The 27,621-nt window shown below is 43.0% G+C and overlaps 1 protein-coding gene across 3 annotated transcripts in view; it reads right to left on the bottom strand.

The window, feature by feature from the left end:
- The window catches only part of chrm4a (cholinergic receptor, muscarinic 4a), a 104,573-nt gene extending 80,784 nt beyond the window's left edge, over positions 1–23,789 (bottom strand). Inside the window, exons 1-2 of one of the 3 annotated variants that reach the window (XR_015080959.1) lie at positions 23,336–23,773; positions 20,548–20,725 (exon numbers count right to left, since the gene is read on the bottom strand). The gene's annotated coding sequence lies outside the window, so the exon portion shown is untranslated. Of the gene's footprint in view, positions 1–20,547; positions 20,726–23,335 lie in introns of all 3 variants that reach the window. The other 2 variants (XR_015080960.1, XM_086007598.1) reach the window with 2 other exon arrangements.
- Between the last annotated feature and the right edge of the window lie 3,832 nt (positions 23,790–27,621).

A 27,621-nucleotide genomic window follows, 5' to 3' on the forward strand; every position in this document is an offset into this window, starting at 1 on the left:
GGGCTCGACGTGCTGAATGGCCCCCTTCTGTGCTGTAACCATTTTATGATTCTATCTATTGAGCCTGAACTTGCTGGGAAAATAATGGCATGTTAATGATGCATGTCGTTATTAATGTGCAAATCAGCCAGCAAGTTCAGGGTATTAAGAGATGCGCCATGAGTTGTGAATCTCCAGAACTTGCTGGTTGACTTAAGTTGCTCCACCATTTGCTTCACACAAAAGGCATCTCGCCCTCAACCGCCCCGGAATTTATAAGAACATGTTGGATTTGCACATTAATTGCCCATTAAACGCGATGCAGAAAATAAAGTCTTTTAATTAAGAGCATAAGTACCCTTTTAATGATGTGATCATTATTAATACAACACCAATCAACCTCTCTGGCCCAGAAAAGGAAAAATTTAAAGTGTTCAATCTCATTCCTGCATGTAGTCAATTGTTGTTGGAGATTTAAAAAATTTCAAATTTCAAATTTTACCTTTTATTTCTTATTTTTCCTTCCTGTCTCTTTTTTCACTCTCCTAATCCAATTTTCTTTCCCTCTCTTTATTTCTCATTCTGTACCTGATTTCACTCTAATTCACCCTCCTTCTCAGTCATTCCTCTGTTTCTTTCTTAATCCTTAAATCTCCAGTACACTGTTGGTCCCACCGTTCACTAAGGTCCCAAATGCCCTGCTGCCCTCGCCTTTATCAGCTGCTATCAGCTCGCACTTCCAGCAAGTTACAGCGCAAATTTTTTTCAAGCTGAAGGTTGCAGGAAAATGTCCAACAGCGTACGCCACAAGATGCCTCGCTCCAGCAAAATCTGGCCCATTGTACTTGTGCCACAATCTCCTGACACATGGGTCTTGCTGACCAATGGCCAGGTACACTCGTTTCACAATTGCAGAAATGTGGTCCCTCTAGTGAAATCGTGGCAAAACGTCATGACTTCAGCATATAAATGCGAGCGGTGATACATTTGGCAAAATCATGTTTTAATATACAACAGCCAAACCATCACAGCCAATCTGCACACTGACAATTGTACTACATTGCAACCGGTTCACACAGAGATTGGTTGCAGCGTTGGAACGTAACCATCAGAGAACAATTTACTTAGATTGCTTTCTCTCTCTCTCTCTCTCTCAGCCTGACCACCAATATAAGAGTAGCTTTAATTTCCGCTTCAGGTAGTGAAAGGAAAATGACATGCAAAAAACGCCATCAAGATGGAAGTCATTTTTCTAGGGAGCATGAGGTTGATGCTTTTAACAAAAGTATATATATATATATATATATATATTAAGTAAATATAGGACCAAACGGCCAGATGCAAACACCAACTGACCATAGAAATTGGCCAAAAGGGATGCAGAAGATGAGGAATGACCTAAAACCAGTAACAATTGGACAAGGTAGTCTTTTCATAAAGAATGAGCACCAAAAGGAACGGAGTTACACAAGAAGTTCCTTTTGTTAGCAAGAATGAATGGAGCCATGCTGTTCCATACCATGGATGTGGAACAACTTGTCCTCTGAATCTGGAACATGTATATTATGGTAATCACCATTTAAAATTACTGGGTAGCTGTAATTTATGAAAATATAAAGATGCAAAAAGCACATGACAAAGCAAAGCACAAACAGATAAATCATGTTATCTGTTTATCTGTGATAAAATCATGTTTATCTGTGATTTATAACCTTTCGTAAGAAAATGTACAATTCAAATAAAGGAAAAACTGTAAATGCTGGAAATCTAAAGTAAAAACAGAACATGCTGAAAATACACAGCAGCTCACTGTTTTCTCTTTACAGATGTTAACTCACTTGCAATTTCTGTTTTATACAGTTCAATTTGTAATGGTGCAGTCATTAAAAAAATAACCGCCTCAGATGATGTTGATTCTATCGTCGCATGTTCTCAACTCACCTTCATGTTTACGCAGAGAATTCATTCACTTGTGAAACCTCACGAGGAACCAGCATCACATGCCTGAACAAAAGGACAAAGATGGGGAAGGAGAAAGGGAAATGGAGGACCGCTGCACCACAACTGAAGGCATAACACAGCCAAGACAAGAGAAAGCCTGTAGGATAGTAGGATCCTTCACAGGGGGCCCCCTCGGCAAAGGAAGAGACAATCATTAGTTTCATAAACAGGGACGCATCATGGCATGAGCCAGGAGCTGCCTTCCAGCTGCACATCATGACTCAGCAGGGGCTGGTAAGTGCCCTGAACATCCAAAGCGCCAAAGATGCATTTAAAGATATGTAGACTGGCATTACATCTTTGCAAGTTTGACTAGGCTGAATGTGTTAAGGAGACTAACTTTCTCAAAAACAAGCTAAACGCACAAATCCATCATCGACTATCTCCCATAGAGTTCGCAGATGTTACCAATCATCAGCCCAATGGCATTGTTCAGATGTATTCAAGTGTCACTGCTTGTTAAAATTTAGGGTTTTTAAGAGGATCGTTTCTCTTTTACAGGTCCCGTAAGCCAGCCTTGGGCCCTACGATCCAAATGATGGATTTTTATTCAATGATTTGCCATTGCAACGACTAATGATTAACAACATACTGGCGCATTCAAAAGATTTTGGCCCAAAATTCCTCGGAGGTTCCACTTATCTCCCCGGGTAACTCCGGCAGGAGACTGGGTGAACCCCCCCTGGAAAACAGTCGACACCCAGTTTTGCTGAGTCTCTAGAATTTCTGGGAGTTTCCTGGTTGCCTTGTAAGGGTTGGAACCTCCATCCACCCCATACAAGTCAAATGACAGCAACGGAGTGGAACCTGGGCCAGGGACACCTTTCACCGGGAGTACCCCCTCCTTAGGCTGGATGGGGGCCTGGTGTATCAATGGAGGCCACAATCTCGAATGAGTGGAGGTGTACCAGCCTTCACAAGGGCCGATGCGGGCCTGAGTAGTGGGCTCTAGGCTAGGAAAACAGCCTGGGTACCCAATCAATTTCTGAGGTAATTTGTGCAGATTGTCCCTTTTTCTCAGGGATCTACATGGACCATGGCTGGGGTTGCGGGGGAGGTACCTGAGAAGCCCCTAACCCCACTTCATTACTACCAGTTGAGCATCAGAGTTTCTGGTCAGCACAGAGGCAGGCACCAGCAATGCATCAGAAGTGATGTCTGTGCTCACCTGTACCATGGTAATTAAATGCCTTCTCACTGACCCCGTGACCGCCACCACCGAGAAGGACCAGGGCAGCAGGCGCATGGGAACACCATCACCTCCAAGTTTCATCCCATCCCGACTTGGACATATACCATTGTTCCTTCATCATCGCTGGGTTAAAATCCTGGAACTCCCAACCTAACAGTGTTGTGGGAGAACCTTCATCACACAGACTGCAGCGGTTCAAGAAGAAGGCCAATCACTGCCTTCTCAAGGGCATCTAGGGATGGGCAATAAATGCCGGCCCTGCCAGTGACACTCGTATACCAAGAATTAATAAAACAAACCTCTGGAGAACACTGCCAGGTTCGTGACCGGTGTATTTTTGGATCTCTTTTTCATACCACTTTTGTTATTGGTCTGTCAATTGGAATTGAAATGTGCTCTCCATAATGTAAGGTTCACATTATGCAGTCCTCCATATGACCAAATCCCAAAGCTCTGAATGGACTGCTGAATTTGAAGCCTTAATTTCTAACCAGTGGCTCCTTTTGAAGTCAGAATTTCAGATGACTCACATAATCTGATTAGCGCTGGAGATTATTTTTAGTCACTTGTATGTAGTTTGTTACCTGCACAGGCAATATGTAATGATATTTCACATCATAATAAATGGCAATGGATGAAATATGACACAGCACAACGAGGCCGATGAAATAATCGGTACGGTTGTTTCACGTATATATATTAGACACTCGAATAATTGGTAACAGGTAGTCTAGGTAACCTCAGTTGGGAAAGTTGCATTGTAAGGGAGAGGTAAATGTTTATTTACTATATATTAAGAAAATACCTAGGGCTAGATTTTCAGTATAGACAGTTTTGGGGCGCTAACCTTAGCGCCCGCCCGAAGTTAGCGCCCGCCCCAAAGTAGCGCCCCGTTGCCGGAAATTCAGTGGCTTCGCCCTAAGAGGTTGGTGGAGCGCTAAAAGAGGCGTTCCACTACTATCTTTAGGCGCTAAGCCGGCGGTGCAGAGCGCAGCGCCCGAGCTCGGGCGCAGCGCACGGCAGACACTCTGGTGCCAGTGAGCTCTTAAAGGGGAAGGGTGCATGTGTTTTTTTCGGAGGAGGAGGAGGAGGAGGAGGAGGAGGAGGTGGTGGTGGTGGTGGTCGGAAACATAAATACACCGTTCACAACAACACACTGGATCCTTCCACACAACACATGCAGACTGCCGTTTATAGTGCAGGAGGAGTGCCCTTTAATTTGCGCTCCCCAGGGTGTGTTGCGTTCCATTTTACAAACGCTCTGGACGCCAGCCGCACAATGGGGCGGTCCGACTGAAGTTTGGATTCGGGGCGGCCAAAGGGCGTTGCACGAGGATGTGACGTCATTTTCTGCGCGCGCATCCGGGCGGCCGCTAAACTTTGCGCCGGCGCTAACGGGCAACTTAATTTGGGGCGGGGCGCAAACTGCGCTGCGCCCGGGCGCTACACGAATAGCGCCCGAAAATCACTTCTCTTAAGGCGCTAACTGCTGGCGCAAGCAACTGAAAATCTAGCCCCTAGTGTTTGATGGTATCATCCAATACAGCTTGAAAAATATACAGGAAACTTTCATTTAACCGGAGGTTAAATGTCCGGAAAGCTCTATCTATCGGCAAAATTCAGGAGCCGTTTCCTATAAGTTTTTTTGCTTCTCGTTGCTTTTTTTTTCCAGTCAGGCTCTGCAAGGTCTAGCTGAAGCTGTTGCTTAGCTACAGAGACGCTTTTAAGCTGCGGCCGACTGTTTTGAAACTGTTGGGTTTGTTGATTCACACGGAGCTCAAAAGCTCCGTATGTTTTAACATTAGCGCTGGTTTCTACGGCAGTTTTGATGGTACGGCACCAGCTCGGTCCCATCAGTGCCGGATACCAGAAAGTTTCCTGTATATACAGAAACATTGGCTGGTTCAGTTTATACGTCACGATTAGTTACTGGTCTCTCAATGTTTGAACATTATTCTTTTACCACTGGACCTTGGGGAGTACTTTTCACTTTCAGTGGGAGCAGAGAACTGGTGGTAACGGGTCAGCCACCTGTTACACACTCCGTCTGATCTTACTTCCCATTGACCTTTGATGGGTGAGGCATATAATAATCAGCTGATCGACTACCATCAGCTTCCCACCCCCGCTGAAAGTGAAAATTGGCCCCTTGATTTTTAATCAGCGCAGTACTGAGGGAGTGCTGCAATATCTTTCAGATGAGACATTAAACCGAGGCTCCATTTTCCCTCTCAGGTAGGCATAAAAGATCTCACAATACTACTTGAAGAAGAGCAGGGAAGTTCTCCCAGTGTCCTAGTTTATTTCTCAACTAGCAGCACCCAAAACAGATTATCTGGTATTTCATTAATTTGTTATTTGTGAGTCTTTGCTGTGTGCAATTTGGCTGCTACACCTGCCTACAAAAGAACAGTGACTAAATTTCAAAAGTAAGTCTGGTGAAAGTTGTTCTGATGACAGGTCATCGACCTGAAACATTGGCCCAGAAATTTGGGTCGGGGGCTTCCCGCAGGTGCAAGCCCCCGACCTGCACTTACCTTGCGCGCCGGCAGCTGAGCTCTGGGCTCCCGTGGAATTCCGCTCCGGGGCCTGCTCCAACTCCCGGCGCGCTGTGCTTGCGTGTCCCAGGGGCGTAGTTAGTGCGATGCGTCCCCTGGGATCACGTGAGCCATGGGCAGCCAATCGGAGGAGGGAAAAGCCCATTCATAAGATTGACAGAAAGACCTGTCAAAATGTATGAATGCTGAGGGCCCAAAACAGTAGTTAACCTTCAAATAATTTTTTTTAAATCACACTTTTTAAATAAACTGTAAATTATATTAAATAACTATTTTAAACAATAATTTAAATTTTTGAAAAAATAATTTTATAAAAAAACGGGGCTAAAAATAAACTTACCTTGCTTTAAAGTATTTAAAAATAACAAACCTGTGGAAAAAATGTTTTAATTTTAATTAATTGACCTTTTAAAATGCAGTCCTTACGCCTGGTTTTTATATTTCTAAAATCTAAAGACATCCTCTCACGGAAAAACCTGTAAAAAAAACTAAGTTCAAAGCACACGTGCAGACTCCCGCGTGCACGCGTTCGACCTCTGAACCCCTTCGTTCAGAGGATCGGAAGTGCCGGTTTCCCGCGCATGCGCAGTGCATGCAAGGAACCGGCACTTCCATCGGGTCCACGCATGAGTACCCCATGCGTACTCACGCGTTGGGACCCGAATTTCTGGGCCATTAACTCTGTTTCTCTCACCACAGATGCTGCCTGACCTGCTGAGTGTTTCCAGCATTTTCTGTTTTTATTTCAGATTTCCAGCATCCACAGTATTTTGCTTGTGTTCAAAAATAATGCATTGGTTATGAATTGCTTTGGGGCATCCCGAGGATATGAAAGTTGCTGTATAAATGCAAGTTATTGTGTTCTTTTAGCATTCAGCAGATAGAATTAAGATCTCTTCTCTGAAGCATGTTAAAGCTATTTAGTGCAATGAGGCTAGGCAGTTTAATCTAGTTATTGATGAACATAAATTCAGTTCCAAAACTATGTTAAGATTGGTCATCAATTTGGCAGTAATTCACTAATCTCACTCTGACACACCATGAAGAAGCTTTGCACTGCATCTGGTTTCTGCTGCACTGGCCTCCGATAGGAGTACTGTTATCATAGAATCCCATAAAATCATTGAATCATACAGCACAGAAGGAGGCCAATTGGCTCATCGTGCCTGTGCCGGCTCTTTGAAAGAGCTAGCCAATTAATTCCACTCCCCTGCTCTTTCCCCATAGCCCTGCAGATTTTTCCTTTTCAAGTATATACCCATTCCCTTTTGAAAGTTACCCTTTCAGGCAGTGCATTCCAGTTCATAACAACTCTCTGCGTTAAAAAAATTCTCCTCATCTCCCCTCTGGTTCTTTTGCCAATTTTCTTAAATCTGTGTCCTCTGGTTACCAACTCTCCTGCCAGTGGAAACAGTTTCTCCTTATTTGCTCTATCAAAACCCCTCATAATTTTGAACACCTCTATTAAATCTCCCCTTAACCTTCTCTGCTCTGAGAATAATCCCAGCTTTTCTAGTCTCCACATAACTGAAGTCCATCATCCCTAGTATCATTCTAATAAATCTCCTCTGCACCCTCTCCACCTTATCAATGTGTGCAAAGAATTTATTTTCTCTCAACTATCACACATTGCTTTAATAAATGCACAGGCACACTACTGCACACGCTCACTCACACATGAAGACAACCTTACAAAGACACATGTTTGTTCTGCCGCATTCTTGCCATCTCTATCTCTCTGGTTATTTTCTTGTTTGTTGTTATATTTTTATAAGGTTAATTGTAAGTCACTGCTGACTCTTCCCATTCTATTTTGATGATTATCCGAGGCAAATGAATTTCATACATTCATTCCTAGAGGTATCCGGAGGCTATCTTTTATTTTTTCTGGAATAAATTGTTTTGCCATAGGGTTTCATTTGTCACATGGTCAAAATTTGATCTTTAGTGACAGCTAAGCATTCATTCTTATCGTAAGAGCAAAGATAGCCGAGGCATAGAATATAAGAGCAGGGAGGTGATGCTTGAACTGTATAAAACACTAGTTAGGCCACAGCTAGAGGACTGTACAGTTCTGGTCACCACATTATAGGAAGGATGTGATTGCACTAGAAGGGGTGCAGAGGAGATTTACGAGGATGTTGCCTGGGCTGGGGAATTTTAGCTATGAGGAAAGATTGGATAGGCTGGGATTGTTTTCTTTGGAACAGAGGAGGCTGACACGAGACTTGATTGAGGTATATAAAATTATGAGGGGCCTAGATAGAGTGTGTAGGAAGGACCTATTTCCCTTAGCAGAGGGGTCAATAACCAGGGGACATAGATTTAAAGTAATTGGTCGGAGGTTTAGAGGGGATTTGAGGAGAAATCTTTTCATGCAGAGGGTGGTGGGGGTCTGGAACTCACTGCCTGAAAGGGTGGTAGAGGCAGAGACCCTCATCACATTTAAAAAGTACTTGGATATGCACTTGAAGTGCCGTAACCTACAAGGCTACGGATGAAGTGCTGAAATGTGGGATTAGAGTGGATAGATCTTTGTCAGCCGGCATGGACAAGATGGGCCAAATGGCCTCCTTCTGTGCTGTAAATTTCTATGATTCTATGATAGTCATCTCCCCTTCTCACTCTCCCAGGAAACTGCATGAGAAATTATACTCACAATATGGCAGTTTTGGAATAATAATATTTAACATTCAATGTCTTCCAAAATTTGGAGGGCTAACTTTCATGAAATGAGAAAGAAGTAATCTATCCATAATATTTCAAACCTCCTGCTTCCCATCAATAATATCATCAACTCCTCCATAATGCAATGTCTTTCATCAATCCTTCCACTAAACTCCCTGACAATGAGATGTCCTTTCCATTACTACTTGCACTAACCCCGCCACAATGGAATGTCCTTTCCTATCAGTGCTTCTGTCAATGTCCCTTGTGATGGGAAAGCTTTCCTTAATTCCCCATATAGTAAGTGGGTAATCGGATGGTTTCCTGGTGAGGCACTGATCACGTATGTGGCACTTTTCTCCACAACGCTGGGGGAGTAGCAGAGGGCTAATCACTGAGGGTGTCTTTTGTGCCCTTCATAGCAACTGGTTGTAGAGTGGCACTTGGCAGGTTGTCCTTCTCGGCTTGAGAAGTCTAGGTTTGACGGGATGAAAAGCAAAATTATTTGCAGACAAAAATTGCAGTTTATGTTCACATAGAGAACATTTTCCATGGGGTGTGTGATATTAAACAGAGGGTACTCTATAGCATACACAGAACAACAGTTAAAACCTGACCATTCATTATATGAGTGAGTATGGGATAGACTTTGGTCTGGGCCCGTTTTCAGGCCCAGATTTGGCACTGCGGAGTCACACAAATGTAGCAGTGGGACTAACGCCTGCGCAGATTGACCTCCCGCTATAGAAACCGTCTGATTTTCATTTCCATTTAAATCAATACAAATTAAAATCAGGATGTTGTCAGGGTCCGTAGCCTTCTCTGTGTCCAGTACTGCTTCTTAATGTCAAATGGAATAAACCAAATTGGCTGGACACTATGATGGTGGGGGCTCATGGGATTGGGGGCAATATATTAGCATGGATTGAGGATTGATTAATGGACAAAAAACAGCGAGTAGGAATAAATGGGTCATTTTCGGGTTGGCAGGTTGTAACTAGTGGGGTGCCGCAAGGATCAGTGCTTGAGCCTCAGCTATTGACAATCTGTATCAATGACTTAGTGAGGGAACCGAGTGTAATGTAGCCAAGTTTGCCAATGATACAAAGTTAAGTGGGAAAGTAAGCTGTGAGGAGGATGCACAGAGGCTGCAAAGCGATATAGACAGGTTAAGTGAGTTGGCAAGAAGGTGGCAGATGGAGTATCAACTGGGGAAATGTGAAATTATCCACTTTGGTAGGAAGAATAGAAAAGCAGAATATTTTTTGAAAGGTGGGAGATTAGTAAATGTTGGTATGCAGAGGGATTTGTGTGTCCTTGTACATGAATTACAAAGTTATCATGCAGGTACAGCAAGCAATTAGAAGGCTAATGGTAATGTTAGCCGTTATTGCAAGGGGGTTGGAGTATGAGAGTAAGGAAGTCTTGCTGCAATTATATAGGACTTTGGTGAGACCACACCTGGAGTACTGTGTACAGTTTTGGTCTCCTTACCTAAGCAAGGATGTACTTTCCTTAGAGGGGGTACAATGGAGGTTCACTAGATTGATTCCTGGGATGAGAAGGTTGTCCTATGAGGAGAGATTGAGCAGAATGAACCTATAATCTCTGGAGTTTAGAAAAATGAGAGGTGATCTCATTGAAACGTATAAAATTCTTAGAGGGCTTGACGGGGTAGATGCTGAGAGGCTGTTTCCCTGGTTGAAGAGTCTAGAACTCATAGTCATAGAGTCATAGAGTTATACAGCACAGAAAGAGGCCTTTCGGCCCATCGCATCTGCGCCGGCCATCAAGCCCTGTCTAATCTAATCCCATTTTCCAGCATTTGGTCCGTAGCCTTGTATGCTATGGCATTTCAAGTGCTCGTCCAAATGCTTCTTGAATGTTGTGAGGGTTCCTGCCTCTACCACCCTTTCAGGCAGTGAGTTCCAGATTCCAACCACCCTCTGGGTGAAAAAGTTCTTCCTCAAATCCCCTCTAAACCTCCTGCCCCTTACCTTGAATCTATGCCCCCTTGTTATTGACCCCTCTACTAAGGGGAAAAGTTCCTTTCTATCTACCCTATCTATGCCCCTCATAATTTTGTACACCTCAATCAGGTCCCCGCTCAGCCTTCTCTGCTCCAAGGAAAACAACCTCAGCCTGTCCAGTCTTTCTTCATAGCTGAAGTGCTCCAGCCCAGGTAACATCCTGGTGAATCTCCTCTGCACCCTCTCCAAAGCAATCACATCCTTCCTATAGTGTGGCGACCAGAACTGCACACAGTATTCCAGCTGTGGCCTAACCAGAGTTTTGTACAGCTCCATCATAACCTCCCTGCGCTTATATTCTATGCCTCAGCTAATGAAGGCAAGTATCCCACATGCCTTTTTAACCACCTTATCCACCTGTTCTGCTGCCTTCAGGGATCTATGTACATGCACACCAAGGTCCCTCTGATCCTCTGTCTTTCCTAGGGTCTTACCATTCATTGTGTATTCCCTTGCCTTGTTAGTCCCTCCAAAATGCATCACCTCACACTTTTCAGGGTTAAATTCCATTTGCCACTGTTCCACCCATCTGACCAACCCATCTATATTGTCCTGCAGACTGAGGCTACCCTCCTCACTATTTACCACCCCACCAATTTTCGTGTCATCTGTGAACTTACTGATCATACCTTTTACATTCACATCCAAATCATTAATGTAGACCACAAACAGCAAGGGACCCAGCACCGATCCCTGCGGTACCCCACTGGACCCAGGCTTCCAGTCACAAAAACAACCTTCGACCATCACCCTCTGCCTTCTGCCACTAAGCCAGTTTTGGATCCAATGTGCCAAGGCACCCTGGATCCCATCTTGACCAGTCTCCTATGCGGGACTTTATCGAAAGCCTTACTGAAATCCATGTATACCACATCCACTGCACTACCCTCATCCACACACCTAGTCACCCCCTCGAAAAATTCAATCAAATTAGTCAGACATGATCTTCCCTTGACAAAACCATGCTGACTAGGGGTTATAGTCTCAGAATAAGGGATCGGCCATTTAGGACTGAAATGGGGAGAAATGTCTTCTCTCAGAGGGTTGTGAATCTTTGGAATTCGCTATCCCAGAGAGCTGTGGATGCTCAGTCGTTGAGTATATTCAAGATGGAGATCGATAGATTTTTGGACACTAAGGGCAGGATTTTCATTCAGGAGTCGGGTAGGAGGCGAGACTACAACTTTCAGAGTTGTAGTCCCGCCTCCATCGAGATGCGGCCAATCCACGTGATTTTAACTTGATTTACCTTGTTGAGCCCACCCAGCGGGCTCAGCAGGCCAATTAAGGGCCACCCGGCAACAGGTGATGTTACAGACTGAAATTTCATCTTTCAAGAGGTTTTGACAGATGAAATATCAGTGTTTCACAGCTGTTTGAAGCTGTCAAACACTGCCAGTCTTACTTCTAACCTGAGTCCTTCTCCACAGACTCAGTTAGAAATCTCTCCTGCACAGAAAGCTGAAGGCTGTCACTTTTGACAGTTCGCAGCCATTCTGCTTTCTGTGCCGGTGAGATGAGTGACTCCCGGGGCCTAAAGGAAGGGAGGCTGAAAAGGTAAGAAAAGGTAATTTAAACTTCTTTAATCACTTTAGACACACCAAACACACTTACCTTTGCACTCATGCACACATCACTCACCTGAATACCAACATCTCGAACCCTCCAAGTCCTTCAACCCGACGGCTCGCCTCCTCTAACTTGGCGTGGTTTGGCGCCATCGGGAATCCCACACTTCAACCTTAAAAATAGGGATTAGGCTAAAAACTGCCTGTTAACTACCTGTTAACAGGCAGTTACTTGGCACTAATCCCTTCCCGCCTCGGGTAGGTGGGTCCCAGTGCGGGGCGGGTACCCGCCTCCTTTGAAACTGGCATGGAGGCGGGTTTGGGTGCGGAATGGGGTCGGGACCACTGATTTCGGGATTTTAACCCCCCGCCCCCCCACGCCTCCAATCCCGACTCCACGGCACAATGAAAATCCTGCCCTAAGAGAATCAAGGGATATGGGAATAGGGCAGGAAAGTGGAGTGGAGGTAGAAGATCAGCCATGATCTATTGAATGGCAGAGCAGTCTCGAGGGGCTGTATGGCCTACTCCTGCTCCTAATTCTTATGTTCTTAAGTTGTTATGAACTCAGAAGGAGGCCAAGTGGAATTATCCACTTGGCACTCTTGGGTGAAGATGGTCATTGAACATCTTGTCATTTGCTCTCATGTGCTGGGCCCCAGCATGGTTGAGGTTTAGGATGCCAATAAGTTCGTCTCATATTTCTCTTATGATTGTGCTTGCTAGGCCACTTCAGAAGGCAGTAAGAGTCAAGCACATATTGTAGGATTGGAATAACTTGTAGGTAAAGGTGACAGGTTCACTTCCCTGAAGGATATTAGTGAATCAGTTGAGTTTTTTTATAATGATCCAGCAGCTTTGAAGATTATTTTCTCCAGTGCTAACCCATAAATGACCAAATTTATTATATTCAATTACACAACTTGTCATGATGGGATTTGAAGTCAGGACCTCTGGGTGGGTTAAACACTACATTAATGTATCTGTAGGTCATGTACCCCTGCTCATCGGCCATGCTTCTGCCACTGTTTCCCTCATCATTGGAATTGCTGCTGCCACCGTTTCTCTCTGCAGTATCTCTTCGAGCTGTGATGCTGCTGCTCTACCCAGCCCTGGAGTTCCCAGCAAGGATGCTGCTAAACACTACTCCCTGCACCTCCAAGTCACAAAATATATCCAACCTTTCCCCCAGTGAATTCATTCTCATACATAATCTTCCCCAACCACATCAAACTAAACTCTCCCCCTTCAATTAAATTAAATCGCATCCAAAATAAAGCCAACCTAAATTTAGTCATAAACCTAACTCGGGGGAGGGGGCTTAATTCTGAAATAAAATCACCGGGAGGTGGGAGAGTAGAGATCGGAGGAACCTCAGCCCCATCACATCAGTGCTGAAAGAAAGGGACAACGGAATTTTAAAATTGCACGTGTGTGCGTTAATGAAATGGATTTTAAATCTGGACAAATATTTTTGAAAAACTTGCATCGTAAGTTGTACCCACATTTAATTTTTCTGAAAAGAAAAATAAATTCCACTTTGACGTTGTGAAGTCAGTGTGACCGTGTACTTATGAAACCCAAAAGGCTGCAGGGATTGAGTCAAAAGTTATATAAGACTGGGTGGGAGGGGTTGGAGGGGGGCATTAGCTTTTTTTAATATCACTGCCCTAACATCCACCTAACCCACCTTGATGAGCAAAAAGTGTGGCCCTCAATAAAATCATATATTTTCAAAAGCACTTTTAAACATATAGAACTGAAACTTTAATCATGTAAGTAATGGAACTAAGATGTGACATTCTGGCATTGAAGGTGATGGTTTATTAGTTGGATAACTTTGTTTTGACAGATGTGTTTTTATTGTGCTCAATAACTGCTGACATGTGTTCAGACATTACATGCCAACAGTACACAGGAAGAAGAAATGTCTTCTTGTAACTGTGGCCAAATGAGTCTCCAGTGGTCAGTTAAGAACATCAATCTAAGAAATAACCATTGCTGATCAGTTATTTCCATTATAGAGTTATGTCTCAGTGAAAGGCATCTTATCACAAAGCATCTATTGGAAAAAATCAATGTTTAGTTAAATCCAATGAAAACCAATTATATGTTCTTTCATCCTCTGCTATTCTAATGCATTAAACATTTAATTTGTTGTTCCAAACAAATGCTTCAAGATTAGATTTGAACCAATAATTACCATATTTTTTTCTTGTACATTATAGGAATTAAGCTGATTGCTTATTGCCAACGGTGAATATTCTCTGTGTTATCAACACAAGACTATATTTAGGTTGGAGAAAATGAGCTTATTGGAGGGTTGTGCTTAACCCTGTAGACTGGCATGCCCCATTCTGGGTACAGCCTAGTTTGGAGCTGTACCCATGTCTGTTTCCACTACTACAGACCTCAAACTTCTAAAATGGTACAGGTATCAAATGAAGGCACTAACACAGTGATTTAACAACAATAACAACAACAGCTTGCATTTATATAGCACCATTAATGTAGTGCTTCACAGGAGCGTAATCAGACAAAATTTGACACTGAGCTTCATAAAGAGATATTAGGCCAGGTGACCAAAAGCTTGGTCAAAGAGGTAAGTTTCAAGGAGCGACTTAAAGGAGGAGTGAGAAGTAGGGAACTGGGGAGGTTCAAAGGCACGGCTATCAATGGTGGAGCGATGGAAACCAGGGATACACAAGAGGCCAGAATTGGAGGAGCGCAGAGATCTCAAAAGATTGTAGGGTTGGCGGAGTTTAGGCAAGGTTATCAGCATGGGATCATTGGTACCTAATGGCAACGGCAGGAAAATAAGCACGGGCATTGTTTGGTGTCACACCAAGTTGTTATTTATACTGTGAATACCAGTTGGAAAACAATAATCAAGGTCTAAGATTTTACAAAGTTTGGAGGTGGAGTTATGCAGCCAAATTCACTGTACTTACTCACATATGAACATCGTATGGTATGTGGATTAATGAAAATACATGTGTGTAACATTCCCAAACCGTAAAATAATGGTACTCATCAGCCTATTGTGGTTATGGGTATCGTTTGATTCTAATACAGTGACAACCCATCTGCTAATACGCTAGCCATCGGCTCTGATCCCTCCTATTAGTCCTTCAACCAGATTCTTCTATGACCTCAAAAAAATGCAAAAGAAACACCTGCATCATTTATACCAAATTAAAGGAGAAGATTTATTTCATAACTCTACCAATTTGTCAAGGTTCCTGTGGTGGTTATAAATCATTCAGGTTTTCTATCACGGGTTGTAAGGACACCTGAATCTCACTACGTCATTGCCCCAAAACATTCTCCCAGGTATTAGTTATCACGTATAAATAAAAAACTCATACAGGAAGGTGATGTTACTATTCGGCCCATCGAGCCCATTCGTCTACAATCCAGGTCATTGTATTAATCAGAATTATTTAAAATACTGTGCCTTAACTCCATTCCAGCTATGCTATTCCAATTAAAATGTATTTCAAACAACAATGCATGAATTAGTTTAATCAAATCATCATGTGTACTTATAAATCCATCTATCAATCTGCAATAAAGATTTATCCAAGGATTTAAAAAAAAATTGGATCTACCACTATTGCATCAATTGCATTCATTAGCAGTTTATTCCTTAAGTATTCCAGAATACTCATCTAGCTTCCTTCTGCTTGATCGGGAATGTTAAACAATGGGAATAAATCTATTGGTGTCATTCATTTGAATTTTATACAAGGAAATGAATGGGAAGTGAGTTCTGTGCTGGATCAGGATTGAACGTGGATCCAGGCATGTGTTTATCTGAGGTCAGTTGTGCGTATTTGTACCTATTGTAAATGCTGGAGTTAGGCATCTGGCAGGTAAGTGATAAGAAATGGCAATTATGATAATAGGAATAGTGGGGCCTGTTACTCCATATCATTATGTTAATTATTGCCTTCATTGTCAGCATTGTTCTATTTATGTGGCATCTATTAGAGGGCATTGTATTGTTTCACTTTTAGCAACTCATTGAATAAAACATATGAAGCAAATGATCATTTCCTAGAGTATACTTCAGGATCTAAGCTTATTATAATCATAATATAGCTGTGAACCTGCGAACTCATTCTTAATGTGGAAGCAAGTCATCCTCGGCTCCGAGGGACTGCCTAAGAAGATAGCTGTGAAACATTAGCTTTAAACTGTGATTTCCTGATACTATTATTTGCTAATGATGAACGTAATTAAAACTTTTTTCTTGCTGTAGTGCTGTAAATGCACATGAAAAGCAAATGATTTAACAGGATACTCTACATTCCATACACTAAAAGCTGCAAGATCCCATTTTGTTAAAATCCACTGTACTTTATGTGACAAAATCACTGAAGCATTCATTTGAAATGAGATGAATTTACATGTAGGTGTTGTGGAGAGCTTGGTGCTTTTAGATAGACACAGATTGTGGCTCTTGGTATTTGCTTTTAGAGCGGAACTGCCCTTGATGTTTGAGCGGAGGGGAGAATTATTCCTTGACAGGACTAATCTTGTTATTTAGCTAGATCGTTTCTAGAGAGGAGCAGACTCGTTACATAAGAAGATTATTTTTAGATAGAAACTAAGCATATGATTTTAGGGGGTTATTCATAGATAGGGATAACCTCACTCTTCAGTTAGGGGAGTTGTTTCTAGAGAGGAGCTGAGCTGACCTGACTGGTTGGGGGAATACTCATCTAGCTTCCTTCTGCTTGATTGGCGGAAGCTGACGGCTCTTTGTAAGACGTGATTTGTTTCCAAATAGAAGCTGCCATCCTTTGTTTGGTTCGGGGTCAGTTGGAGATTGGACCTGAACATTTCTATTTGGTGGTGCAGGTTAACCCTTGATTGGTTCTGTTGGCCCTGCCCCTGCTTAGGGAAGTGTTATAGGTTGAGGGAGGAGGGGTCATTCTAGAATGGGAAGTTATCTCTCTGTTCATTGGATTCCTTGTGGAAGATGTTAGGCCAGATTTTGCTGCAGAAATACCTGTGAGGCTAATAACGCTCACCGTTATTTAGGTGCAAATCGGACAGTAACTTCCGGCGACTGCACATGTGTAGTTAAAGGCGGAAATCTGGAAGTCGCTGACAGAAATGTCCTGCTCTTCCCGAAAACGGCATCTCTCCGTCTGACTCACCCTACAAATGTATTGAACGACGTGAAGTTCCTATACTTACCTCATAGATACGGACTAAACTTGCCAACAAAAAAAGTTAGGGCTTGTCCATTCCAGTGTAAGTACCATTTAAACGGCGTTGTAAGTCTTAATTGCTACCAAACAACCTCTCTGACATTGAAAATTAACTTTTACAAGTGTGGAGTCTCATTCCTTCAGCTTTTAATTAGTGTTGGAGATTTTCTTTTAATTCAATAATATTTTTTCCATAGACTCATAAAATGATACAGCACAGAAGGAGGCCACTTGGCCCATTGCACCTGTGCCGGGTCTTTGGTAGAGCTATCCAATTACTCTCTGCTTTCTATCCCTCAACCAATTTAGTAACCTTGCTGCCACTGTCCCTTTCATTCCATGGGCTTTAATTTTGCTAGCAAGACTATTATGTGGTACTTTATCAAAGGCCTTTTGAAAGTCCATATACACAACATCAACTACATTAACCTCATTAGTCCTCTCCGTTACTTTATCAAAGAACTCAATCAAGTTAGTCAAACACGATTTGGCTTTAACAAATCCATGATAACAATCATTTATTAGCCCATACTTTTCCAAATGCTAATTAATTTTGTCCCAGCTTATTGTCTCAAGAGCTTCTCCACCACTGACGTTAGGCTGACTAGCCTGTAATTGCTAGGTTTATCCCTCTCCCTTTTGTTGAACAGAGGTGTAATATTTGCAATCCTGCAGTCCTCTGGCACCACCCCCACATCCAAAGAGGATTGGAAGATTGTGGCCAGAGGCTCCACAATTTCCACCCTTAATTCCCTCAATAACCTTGGATGCATGCTATCCAAACCGGGTGACTTTCCTATTTTGAGGACTGACAACCTTTTAAGTGCATCTTCTTTATATATTTTTATCCTATCCAAAATGCTAATGCCTCCTGCTTTACTGCTACATTGGCAGCATCCTGTTCTCTAGTGAACACAGATGCAAAGTATTCATTTAGTCCTCAGCCATGCCCTCTACCTCCACAAGAAGATTTATTTTTTGGTTGCTAATCGCCCCCCACCCTTCCTTTGACTACTCTTTTACTATTTATGTGTTTAAAAAGACTTTTGGGTTCCCTTTAATGTTATGTTTTACTTTTTCTTTCGGTCTCTTTTCACTCTCTCTCTTAATCCAATCTTCTTTCCCTCTCCTTATTTCGCTTTCTGTACCTGATTTAACATTGAATTCAATATTCTGACTTACGCTTCCTGGTTCAGACTCTGCGTGGCTCATTAACGATTCTTCAATCTGATTGGTTAAGCTGATACATGGCTGCTTTCCCTGTTCACACAGGTCCCTATAGAGGGAGCTGTGCTTTTTGGATGGTTGGCTGACAGGAACTTGCCGTGCAAAACCCCATAGAAAGTCGCCATTCGTTCGATGCTCAGAGCAGTATCTGACCCAATAGCTCTAATCTTGTTTAATTAACAGTAAGAACTGCTGTGTTGTTATTCTGTGTGTGTCAGAGCAGTGAGGCTGATTGCCATGTTCGATGGATAAATTATGAGAAGTGATCAGATAAACACTGAGGAAGATAGTAGTAGACTTCAAGAGGATATAGACAAGTTGGTGGAATGGGTGGACATATGGCATATGGAATTCAATGCAGAGGAGTGTGAGGTAATACTTTTTGGTATGAAGAATGAGTAGAGACAATACATGCTAAATGGTACAATTTTAAAAGGGGTACAAGAAGATAGAGACCTAGGGGGGCTTCTGCACAAATCTTTGTAAGTGGCAGAACAGTTAATAAAGCACATGGGATCGTTGGCTTTATAAAAGAGGCAGAGTACAAAAGCCAGCAAGGTATGCCAAACCTGAATAAAACACTAGTTCGGCCCCAGCTGGAGTATTATGTCAATTCTGGGCACCACACTTTAGGAAGGCTTTAGATGGGGCACAGAAGAGATTTATTAGAATGGTTCCAGGGATTAGGGATTAGAGTTACATGGATAGACTGGAGAAGCTGGAGTTGTTCTGCTTGGAGCAGAGAAGGCTAAGAGGAGATTTGATAGATTTTTAAAATCATGAAGGGTTTAGAGAGAGTAAATAAAGATAAACTGTTTCCAATGGCCAGAGGGCACAGATTTAAGGTGATTGCAAAAAGAACCAGAGACAACATGATGAAAACCTTTTTTACGCAACGAGTGGTTAGGATTTGGAACGCACTGCCTGATAGGGTGGTGGAAACAGATTCAATAGTTCAAAAGGGAATTGGATAAATACTTGAAGGAGAAAAAAATGCAGGAATACGGGGACAGCGAAGGAAGTGGGATGAACTAGATTGCTCTTCGAAAGAGCTGGCGCAGACTCGATGGGCCAAATGGCCGCCTTCTGTGCTGTACTGTTCTATGATTCTATAAGAAAAGTATCCTTAGTCTTGAGAAAGAAATGTCTCAGAAGGACCTTTTGTGATTCCGCGTTATTTAAGGAAACAGAGAAAGTGAGTCCAGAACAATTCTTTCAGATACTCAAGACAGAGGACATGGGTTAAGGTTGTGAAGGGCAAACTTAGGTCAAGTATTGCTTTACAAAGAGACTGGTCGACAGCAGCGACAGGTTACTAGGAACAGTGGTTGAGGCCTGGGTACCGGGATCATTTATGTAAAAGAACGATGTTATAATGGAGAGATGGCAGGGTTGGTATGAACAATTGATATCAATTGGTCGAAGGGCCATCTCCATCTGAACCTATCGTGTGCGTATGCAGATGAGAGTTGCTCTATGGGGTCGTCCACGCAAGTTGATGTCTTTGCTTCGGGTCTAACTGGCCAATCTGATGAAATGTTGCATGTGCCTTCTGATAATGCTCGGGGTCGGTGAGAGGAGACACACACATCTCCACTTATAGCACCAGACTGTGAGCTCCGTGTACATCTCTAAACTTTGCTCTCATCCCTCCATCTCTTCCTCTCTTTCACGGTAACTATTTTTCTCCTCGTGTTAATCATTCTCTCATTATTTATCCTTCCGTCCAATCTTTTTCTGACCGTGTCGGGCACTTACTTTATCGTTGAGTTTTACCTTCCATCTTACATTGCCTTTTTGAAGTTTCTTGGTCTATTCTGCCGATTCTCTTGTCTATGTCAGTCTCGCCTTGTATGTTCCCCATTATTTATTAAAACTCTAACGCTCTCTGCCCCCTGTACAGTTAAGCAGATGCGTTCTTTCTGTCTAACTTACTCTATTCACCTGTTTAATAATCCATGTTCTCATTGAATCCTCTATTCAATATCTGTTCTCGCCCTATTTATCAGTCTCCGGTTTTCAACATCAGGCCAAATCCAGCATTTTCTTTTGACTGGATTTTCCTCCCACCACATTTATATTCCCTCTCTCATTTTATCTGACCTGTGTTTCGTCTGTTGTCACTTTCGGATGTTTTTCTGTTTGTCTCCTCTTTGCCTCTCTCTGATTTCCTTTCCCGCCTCAAGCCGTTTCCCCAACTCGCTCCCCTTTGTCTTGATTCAGCTACTTTTATTGTCCAAAGCTCACAACTCCACCACTCCAAACTGGTCCCTTTAATGATCTGCATCATATAAAAGTGATCGCATCATGTAACAGGTAAGTGGATTTATAGTTAACGTGCGCACGGTCAGTTTGATCTTATGCCCTGGATTCCTTCGCCTGAGGGGTTTTGGAGAGGAATTTTCCATATTTTCTCCCCTCTTACTGGACCTCTGCTTTATGAGGCTGTCTCTCTCAGGAGATTACATGCCTCGGGGGGGGGGGGGGGGGGGGGGTTGGAAGTATCTAGTTCTGATGCTTCGGGCATCATGAGTGTAAGGCAGGCTTGCTGGGTAACCTGGTCTTTTTCTGCCAGTCATTTCCATATGGTCGCATATGTCAGGCTCTCTGTAGAACATCCTTTCACATTTAACGCGCAGGCCTGCGGAGCAGAAATCTCTCCCAGGTTTCAGCTCTTACATTCTTGTACAAGGATACAACTCTCGCAAAAGCTCAGAATGGCTGGCACTGAGCTGTGGAAGGTGATTTGATCGTGGCTTCAGATTAAATCTGGCTCCAGTGCTTAGTTCACTAGCTGTGTGGGAATGTCCATCACATTAACAACCTCATGCACCGAGAATGAATGTATATATTAGTGCATATATAGGGGGATCAACATATAGTACATAGAAATTGGGAGAGCAATCATACTTCTGGTCACAACATGCATTAATGTAACGTTTATATGGCCAACCAATCAATGCACATCTTAGTGTTTTAGAAAATGTCGGTTTAAGAAATATATTTTTAATGACACAAAGTTGCAGAACTGATCAGTAATTTCCTGATGCGTCCATTATTGGATGGTTCGTGCAGAGAGACTGGCGCTGCAGATGTTTGAAACGATGGTATGGATAAGAAGGAATCTCCAGTCATTTGCAGTAAGCTGCATGTGTCTGCACTTCGGTATGACCAACCAACAGAGGTATTAGAAGCGAACATAGCAAGTACAGGAATGTATTCTAAATGTGCGTTTAACTCACCTTGTATGTGAGTTTAATACTAAACACATGGGTAACACGTTATCTTCACATCTGTCCTTATCAGTATGCTATAGCTATGTTGGTGTGAGCTGGGAGTGCTTCTCGCCAGCTTGTTTTGACACGGTCAAATTCATAGGGTGTCTAACATGGATTAGCTTGAAGGTCCGACAGATAAGACTGGAAACGTGCTAATTACAGTAGGAACAGAGATCGGGAGGCGTTTGCGTTAAGGTTAGATTGTCGATGGATTTTGAGGCGGTTTTCTGTTTAAATTCTTTCTGTAGTTTACTTATGTTATGGTTTGCTTACTTCTAATTAGTTCGGTTCGACTGTATAATATTTGTTCACCGTTTGGCTGGAGGGCGAGTCCGTTCGTTCGTGATGGGTTGGGTTATTTTGCGTTTAGTGATGTACTAAGCGGTGTGTTGATTGTTTTATTGGTTGTATCTGAGTTGTTTTAGTTTATTGAATGGTTCTGGCGTGGACTGATTTTGATCTTGGGTTTCTTTGGTTTACTGAAGTGAGGAGTTCGTTCGGTTTGGTTTATTGCTTGGTCATTCGGGTCTGTTTACCTAACATTTGTTTGCACTATACGGAAGATTGAAAACGAGATTCTCCTTAAATTATACTTGTTTGGATTTGAATATTACGTTTAGACCCCCCCCCTCTTTTTTTGAACTTTGGGGTATAGAGTTTAGTTAGGAAGCATTCTCTAAACAGATCATGCATCATTTGTTAGTTGGCAAAGTTAACGGAGGTTTTGCTGGTGTTTTAGGTTGTGAACCTTTTGAAGAAGAAAGCTGGCCGGGGCTGTTGGGCATTGTTCCAATGTTTTCCCGATTGTGATTGGAGACCTTGTGAAAAGCTAATATTCCACTGGGGATCACGTTAAAGGTGTAAAATAACTCGATTTACATCGTATCCAATAAGGATTGGATTTATTACAGTTTTTAGGTGATAAACTAGTTTTTAACTAACATACAAATGAAGTATAAATGGAAGGGGTTTGAATATTACCTTCAGATTTCTGTAATATGTTTCCAAAGATGACTGGAGCACGGGTGAAGTTATATGTTGTGTTGTAAATGAGATGGGTACACAACTAATGAAGATACATTGACTTCATATCCCATTAAGGTAAACATCACGAAGATTGTTCCTAATAAGCCTTCCCGTTACTTACTAAACACAAGGTTGAAATTAGCACGAGAGCACCGTTTTAATTTCGTTCGAGGCTTGTTTTGAGTTGCAATGGGACCAATGTTTAGCAATTAGCAGAACACGAGAATAAGAAGTGCAGACACATTTTCCCGCGAGACAAACGCGGTTCCCAAGATTTTAGGAATACTGTGCAGCTTTTTCGCAAGGTCCTGAAGTTGCAATAAACTTCTACCCGGTTTTCAGTTCGATTTCGGGCGTCTAATGGCATTAAGTTGAACATACATCCGCCGAATGTCAATCGCAGGCGTGTTATTATAACACATAAAGACATTTAAAAAAGAGAATTGTGTAAGCGACAATCCTAACTGCAGTTACATTGTGCGATCCTTTTAGGTGGAAGGTGACTGACCGAAGCGCGTATTACCATCTCACTCTAAAGACAACTTGCCGAACATCACTTCAGAACGCTGTAATAAAGCACCACTTACCAGAAATCTTCCGTAATCATCATTTTTGTTTCGTGAAAATTCCGAGACGGCGTTACAATCCTTGGCAGTATTTGAGCAGGAATTTGGCGAGCTAGGATTGTGTGGGGAGACGCTACCTCCAGTGTATCTCTGCTAGGTATGAGTTATCTTCATATACTTTCAGCGTCCATCCAATCTCTCTTTTCGACCATTTTCTGAATTGCCCTTATTTCTGCCTGTGGTGTCTGAGGGATTCCCCCCCACCCCTCCTTTCTTGATGTTTAGAGTCCGGTACGTTTAATGACAAAAGGAGCGGAGCTTCCAGCTCCCATTAACTTGTGTTCAAAGAGCGAGTAGAGGCTGAGCAAGATGTGATGCGGCTCCGCCAAGCACTGACTTTTTTTTCCAGTCCCTAGAAATACCGGCAAGCCAACAGAGGTGATGTAATGCAAATACAGCCAATCAACACGGAGCCTCCCGATCTCCCAGTTATAATATACACTAACCCCCGGAGGCTACTTTACATGGTACTTTACATTGGACATTGTCAGGTCAGAGTAGATACAGATGGTTGAATCGTACTTGGCCAACTCATGGATTTATGATGCTCTTTAATCACTAATCGGCAATTAAATCGCTTCCATTTCTTTCTTGACCCTGCACTATTATTTTTGAAGGTTCTTTATCCATCCTTTTATTTCCTAGCATGATAACGATGGGAATGGGGCTGGTGATTGATGTCACAGAAAGAAGGAAGGTGGAGAAACAGGGGATTAAAGGGGAGTGGAAGTAAGGCGATGCCCGTGTGATCTCCCACTGGCTCATAAGCGGCCAAGCTCCCAAGACCGAGCTCAGGCTAAGCAACGTGTGTGCTCCCCGTTCCTCAAGGCTGGCGCGACGGAAAATCATTGGGTTCAGAAAGATGAACTTCCATCATTCTGAAGCAGTTTCTTGCTTACAGCCTCGGTGGCGGTGTGTGCATGCTCTGCATTTCACCGGCTAGCTATTGGTCCCCGGATCGCCTATCCGGGTGGGGGAACTATTGAACTGAAATGACTGTGGGTATAGATTAGCCAAGAAACCCGAGAATCCCAACGACTCCCTTTCTTGTCACTCCACCGCGCCCCCCCCCCCCCCACCCCGATTTAGGGTCTCTCGCTGGTACTGCGTCGGTGGCAGTGCTATAGCAACGGGGAATTAGATAGATGTCCATGGCGAAAATGATCTGAAACCATGTATCGCGGGGAGACTATGGCATGTAGATCGGGAGCAGAGCATCTGGTATAAGGCGGGAAGCAAGCACAGGGGCTGGAAGGTGAGAGACTGGAGCGCCAACTGCAAGCTGCTCAGAACTAACGCCCGCCAATCGGGTTAGCTGATTTCAACTGATCTGAGCTGACGGCTGAGATTTATCCGCTCTTTCAAAGGTTTGCAGCCGTCAAAATCTTCAATATTTGCAGCATTCTGGGTAAACATTTATCCTAATTAAGTTCTAACGCTGGATCAGGCGGATTCCAATAGGGGAACTACCCGGGACCAACTCAACTTCATTCATGTAAGGCGCCCTCCAAATAACAAAACGCGGGGTAATTTAATGGTCTGTTAGGTGGCAGTGTGAACAACGCTTCGACTTGTCTTGTCCTTAATGAGAAGTCTGTAAATTCCGTTAACCCCCAACCTTAAACGCAAGCTCCTAACTGCAACCATAACTGTAAAGTGCTGAGTGGTAATCCTGCTCCTAACCCTAACCCTAGCTGGAGACCAAACAGTAAACGTGCCGCTCTAGCTGATCCTACCATTAACCCGAATCCAAACTCCAGCTCCCGCTGAATCGGCTGCAGTGCAGCCAGTTTCATACAATTCTGATGCAACATTCATTTACTAAATTCATCTCTCCAGGTTGGTAGTGTTAGGATTAGAACGCAACAAATCCCTAATATCCAGGGGGCAAAGAAGGGAGCACGATAACAATTAGATTTCTGAGCTAGGAAGACATTTCTGAGAAATATATATCCCAATAAAATACCTTGCACTCATTGCAAGCGGTTCAATTAAACAGTAGGGACCCTTTTTACACGGTCCCTGTATTTTGGAAGCTAATTGCTTTGCGGACAGTATTTCAGCACCGGGAACAGAGCCTCCGAGATTAACAGTGGCTGCTGTCCTGGGTGCTGAAACGTTCACCATTGGAGGAGACGCTTCACATCACGAACTCGGCAAAAATCGAAATACCCCAAACAGAACTCCGTCTCACATACTGAATCAGCATAACACTTTTTAATATCGCTTCAGCATCTAAATTTGAGGCACACCATAAAGTCATGTCCACAACACTCCAGACAACATAATGCATAAGTGAATAGGTGTCGGCCTTGGCTCGGTCACAGCACTGTGGCCTCTGAGTCATAGGATTGCGGGTTCAATCCCCACTCCACAGATTTGAGCACATAATGCAGGCTGACACTTCAGTGCAGTACTGAGGGAGTGCGGCGCCTCGGACACTGCAGTACTGAGGGAGTACGGCGCCTCGGACACTGCAGTACTGAGGGAGTACTGCACTGTCCGAGGCGCCGTCTTTCGGTCACGTCCAACCTCTCAGGTGTACCTAAAAGATCCTTTGGCCTTAGTGGAAGAAGAGCAGGGGTTCTCCCGGTGTCCTGACCAATAATTACCCCCCAACCATCATATTAACAGATTAATTAATTATTGTTTGTGGGAGCTTGCTGTGCTCAGATTGGCTGCGACGGTTCCCACATTTACAATATCTACACTTCTAAAGTACTTCATTGACTGTAACACGTTGGGACGACTTGAGGCCCATATAAATACAAGACTTTCTTTAAATATGTGGGACACTGATTCAAGGCGATAATTGATAAAAGTTCTCTGTAATATCTACCCTTTGTCCACACTTGCACGGTAAACCACAATTTTTCTCTCCGCTTGGCCGTGAGTTCGGACAGCGATGGGTGGTGCTGTTTTTGTATATTGTGTGAGCAATGAAAACAAATGAATGAGATTAAGAATATGTCTGAGTTGTGACATCCGTGGCCAATGTAATAGTCTTGTGTTACAGTATCTCTCACTCCCATTAAATGTAGTTAATATTTTAATAAAATAACCTAACCGCCAAAGTGGGTAAACAATAATTCTAAAGCACCGTGGGCGGTTACATTAACTTGGTGGCGTGGAAAACTCTCAAATGATCTTCTGCAAGTCTGCCTTTGAGATGAATATGTTTTATTATAATCCAACATTACTATTGGGGCAAAGAAAATCAGATATTTTTCTCCGAAAAAGATTATTAAAAAATAATTCTTGATGAGAAAAAGTGTCCTTATCAGAATTTCGTTTAGTATAATTGGCGATGGACCCAGAGTGCAGGACATCACCAAGGGTGAAGTAAAGTGAGCGAGAGTTAAAGAAAAGTGTTCAAGATACAGGCATTATTCCAGTGCCCACCAGCATGGCCAACAGATGGCATTGCAGCCATTCCCGAGCCCCGTCCACCAACCTGTACAAACTCTCTGTGCCCACTTAGAACCAGAGCTAAATGTATTAAACAGGTGCATTAGGTTAGATTGATTCAACAAAACAGAAGGGACGAGGAGTAACTCCCTCCCCTTAAACTGGTGGTTGTCTTAAAGTGTTCTTAAATGGGAAATGATCTTTTCCATAATACTGAAAAATGAATATGAAGTTAATATGCAAATCGGCATCATTGTGTTAATGCGGTTGGGATTGAGGCGCGCTCAGCAACTCGCACATCAGGAGTCCGATTCGGAAGCTGTCTGAGCTTTTCAAAGGAAAACACAATCGTTGCGTTCCTTGGTCGCAAACGTCACTTGTTGCAAGAGTTACTTTCCCCTTTGACCTCTGTCAGCACCGCCCAAAAATCACCTGAACCGTGAGAGGCATTTCAGATTCCACACATTTAACCCGACTGAGATACATTGTGCAGATCACCAACATTACACGTACCAATGGCCTGCCAAAGGAGCCTCCTCTCACAATCACAAGCCATATTCACACTGCTGACAGCATACCGTTATATAGACACTGCCGATAATACACAGATATATACACACTGCTGATAGCACACAGATATATACACACTGCTGATAGCACACAGATATATACACACTGCTGATAGGACACAGATATAGACACACTGCTGATAACACACAGATATATACACACTGCTGATAACACACAGATATATACACACTGCTGATAAAACACAGATATATACACACTGCTGATAACACAGATATATACACACTGCTGATAGGACACAAATATATACA

This window comes from Somniosus microcephalus, chromosome 15 (genome assembly GCF_052327205.1).
Source record: "Somniosus microcephalus isolate GS21.2 chromosome 15, FLI_Smic_1.0, whole genome shotgun sequence".
Taxonomy (NCBI): domain Eukaryota; kingdom Metazoa; phylum Chordata; class Chondrichthyes; order Squaliformes; family Somniosidae; genus Somniosus; species Somniosus microcephalus.